The sequence below is a fragment of the Ovis aries genome, chromosome X (assembly GCF_016772045.2).
Source record: "Ovis aries strain OAR_USU_Benz2616 breed Rambouillet chromosome X, ARS-UI_Ramb_v3.0, whole genome shotgun sequence".
Taxonomy (NCBI): Eukaryota; Metazoa; Chordata; class Mammalia; order Artiodactyla; family Bovidae; genus Ovis; species Ovis aries.
Window position 1 is genome coordinate 118,115,736 of NC_056080.1, and position 4,667 is coordinate 118,120,402.

The following is a 4,667-nucleotide window of genomic DNA, read 5'->3' on the forward strand; positions in this document are numbered from 1 at the left end:
CCTGATCAGATATATGATTTACAAATATTTTCCCCCATTCTATGGATTGTCTTTCTCTTTTTAAAATAGTGTCTTTTGAAGAAAAAAAATTTGATGAATTCCAATTTATCTATTTTTTTTCTTTAGTTGTTTGTGCTTTCAGTATTATATCTAAAAAAATAAATTGCCAAATCCAAAGTCATGAGGATTTATGCCTATGTTTTCTTTTAAGAGTTTTATAGTTTAAACTCATATTTAGATCTTTGATACAATTTGAATCAAATTTTGTATATTGTGTTTCAAAGTCATCCTTTTGTATGTAGATATCCAGTTGTCACAGCATCATTTGTTGAATCCCCCATTGAACTATCTTGGCATCCTTGTTGAAAATCAATTGACTATAAATATGTAGATTCATCTCTATACTTTCATTTTTATCCCATATATAAATATTCAACACTGGTGAGCATGGCCATCATAAAAAAAAAATCTACAAACATAAATGCTGGAGAGGGTGTGGAGAAAAGGGAACCCTTTTGCACTGTTGGTGGGAATACAAATAAATACAGCCACTATGGAGAATAGTATGGAGATTACTTTAAAGATTTGGAATAAAACTACCATATGACCCAACCATTCCACTATGGGTATCTATCCTGAGAAGTCAATAGTGTACATATATATGGAGAAAGAGAGAGAAAAAGAGGGGGAGAGAGAGAAAGAGGTATCCTTATTCCCGTACCAAACAATCTTGACTACAAGAGCTTAAACTTTAATAATGGGAAGTATGAGCCATCAAACCTGGTTATTTTCCCCAGTTGTTTTGGCTATTCCTATTTCCATGTGGCTTTAGTATCAGCTTATCTATTTCTACAGAAAGGGGCAGCTGAGATTTCAATAGGACTTGCTGTGAATCTGTAGATAAATTTTGAGAGTATTGTCATCTTAACAATATTAGTCTTCCCATCTTTGAACATGGACTTTTTATATTTACATACATCTTTGATTTATTTAAATAATGTTCTCATAGCTTTTTATTGTGTAAGTCTTACACCTCTTTGGTTAAATTTATCCCTAAGTACTTAACACTTTTTGATTTTAAATGAAATTATTTTCTTAATTTGATTTTCAGATTGTTCATTGTATAGGGATTGCAATGGAATACAATATAATTGTATAAAAAATGCAATTGTATATAGTTGTACAATCTTTTGTGTGTATTGTTCTTACAGTCTAAAAATTTGCTGAATTTGCTTGTTAGTTCGAATAGTTTGGTGGCTATTTCTTATCATTTTTGGAGTATAAGGTCATGTCATCTATGAATATAGTTTTACTTCTTTCTTTCCATTTTGAATGCCTTGTATTACTTTTTCTTTCCTAATGCCCTGTCTAGAACTTGCAGAATAATATGAAATAAAAGTGGGAAGACTGGGCATCCTTGTTTTGTACTTGATGTTAAGCTTTTGATTTTTCATCATTAATTGAGATGTTAGCTCTAAACTTTTCATAGTTTTTTGTCAGATTGAAGAACCACCCCTTTTTGTTTAGTTTGTTAAGTGTTTTTATGGTAAAAGATGCTGGAGTTTGTTAAGTGTTTTTTTCTGCATCTATTGAGAATATTGTTCTTAATGCATTAACATGGTGAATTGCATTGATTATGTATGCTGAATCAACTATTGCATTACTGGGATAATCTCTACTTGGTTGTGGTATGTACTCCTTTTTTTTTTTTTTGCCTATTGCAGAATTTGCTTTTCTAGAATTTTTAAAGGTTTTTATATCTATATTAATAAGGGGTATTGGTTTAGAGGTTTTTTTATTCCCTCTTGTGATGGCTTTGCCTGGTTTGGGTATATTTGTTTCCTTTCAACCTTCCACTATTAGGTGATGAACAGGGAGGCCTGGCATGCTGCGATTCATGGAGTTACAGAGTCGGACATGACTGAGCGACTGAACTGAACTGAACTGATTAGTTATTAATGTTCACCCTTCCACTGAAACTGCTCTAGAAGAGATGACCAAATCTGATGCCCCAGTTCTTCAAAACATTTGTCACTGTCTTTGCATTTGTTATCATTAATTTTCACCTCTTCAAAATCTTCTCTTCCATCAGCATTTACCCCTTGGAGAAGTTAGTACAGAGATACTCCTTTGTTTTTTGTCACAAAGATGGAAGGGGGAAAGTTGGTATTTATGGTCAGAACAGCATTTTATAAAGCTGTGACAAAATCAGAGAATTCCTGCAACTATTCTGACCATCATAACAAAACAAAACACACTTCTATTGAACAAGGAATTCTGCTTCTTCTATACCAGGCTCCGGAATCACCTTACCTGGATTCCTATTCTGCTTCCTTTAGCAAATTATTTAAGCTTTGTGTCTTCATTGCTCATTTGTAAAATGGGAATGATAATAATAGTGCATATGTTACAGGGCTATAAATATTATATTATACAGTGCATACAAAGTCCCTGATACATGCCAAGTGCTTCACAAATGATGATCATCATTATCATAGCCACACAATCTAAGAGAGATGTACATGAGTGGACTATGCCAACAATGTGACTCAGATGTTAAGCCATTGCTCCAGTTACTGCTCCAGCCTTCATTTCCTTCCAATCTTCTTATTCAGGTTTCATGATGTAGCTGTCTGAAGATGTAGGGGCAGTGCAGTATGACAGTTTTTCTTGTATCTGGGCATGGAGAAAAAGACTGCACACCTGAATATGCTCAGGGTAATATTTATTCCCTCATTCGTTCAACCAATATTTATTGAGCATCAGTTATGTACCAGACACTGTGGTAAGGGAAAGGAATACAGTAGTGAATAAGATATATGTATAGTTCATGCTGCCATGCAACTTACCTTCTCACGAGGTGGGGCATGGATATCACAATCTGGTATGCGATTGGTGAAAATTTAATCTAGAAGAAATTATTTTCAGTTTTGCAGGCCAAGCAATCTCTGTTGTAACTACTAAACCATGTGGTTGTGGTGCAAATATAGAGCCATAGAGGACACAGAAATAAATGGCACAGTTGTATTCCAATAAAACTTTACACAAACAAGTGGCAGGCCAGATTTTGCCCAGGCTACAGTTTGCCAACTTTGGTCTAAATACATAATCATAAGTAAAGGGAATTGAATGGAAAAAAATAGAGGTTTTTTTTCCCCATTATAAAGACAAGTCTACATTTACTTCAGCCTTCATTTCAAAACCAGAATGGGCCCATGAAATCAGAAGTCGGTTTTCCACTGGAGTTTGGAATTCTGCACCATCGCAGGGATATGAAACTGCATGTTCTTACAGGAATCATTGGTAACTAAGGTATATGAAGTATGTCACAGAAGATTCTTATTCCATTTTGTGTTGTTATGGCCAAACAAGTTGGTCTCAAACATTTGACATTCTGAGTAACAATTTTGGTGGCCTTTCAAGTTTGTCTCTATGCTGCACATTATAATATCTATTTTCTGCCCTAAAAACTGGCCTCTGACATTTTGTTCCTGTGTGGGCCAGAGTAGACAAAACACATGTTATATCCAGGGCTAGCTCCAAGAGTAGATAAGGCTTGGATTGGCTTATATTTTTTTCACTGATTATACAGTACATAATTTCAGCAAAGCCAGAAACAAATTGAGCTACTTGGCATTTTGAAGACATTTCTAAAGAAATACTAGAAGTTACTCTTTGCCCAGAACTGTTTCAGGAGACGTGGAAACACTGAAAAGGGTCATTTAAAGCAGGGGACTGCAAGAGTAATTACAGGATAATTTCTTCTTAAAACTCCTTTTTAGATGCTGTTCTTTGAAACATCATGCTTTGTGCCCTGGCAGTTACTTTTGGTTCATGGGTCTTATTAGCTTGTAGAAATTTTGAAGCATTTTTGTTCATTTTTTGATAAAGCAGTAAAGTTAATCTTTAAAACATAATCATCTTCATTTTTCTGTTCTTTTGATTCTTGTTAAAGGTTTGATTGGGCTTCCCCAGTGGCTCAGATGGATTCGATCCCTGGGTTGGGAAGATCCCCTGGAGGAGGGCACAGCAACCCACTCCATTATTCTTGCCTAGAGAATCCCCATGGGTATAGGACCCTGGCAGGATTGCAGGAGTCCATGGGATTGCAAAGAGTTCCACGTGAGTGAGTAACTAAGCACAGCACAAAGGTTTGTTTATGCAGCTATATGATGAGATTTTTCTGTCATTTTCTCTTTTTGTTGTCATCTTTGAGATGAGCATAAGCTATCTGAATTTTCTTGCTTAATATATTTCGGTGATACAAAGTGGTTTTCTGTAGTGGTTTGACCTTTTCGGTATTGTTGGCAAGATGAGTGCCTACCTTTGAGTCCTGAGAAATTAGTTTGTGGAAACAGTGCCACCTTCAGGTGGAACAGAAAGGAAGGCTTAGAATAACAGCACACTAGGGGAAGCTTCTCTCTGCAGCAAACTTCTATAAGAATTAAGTTTTTGTTTTAAATAATTTTTGTGACCCTAGATTCCCCATCCTCCAGGCTGTGATTAAAACTTTTTTATTACTAAAGGAATATTAATCTCCAAGTTAATAAGTGTTTGTGCATGTGCTCTAGACTTGATGCAAATTGAGAAGAGCGTCAACAGTTACACCCACATCCATACCCACATAAGTTTGAATAATGAACCACTGAATTTTCTACTCTCTGCTC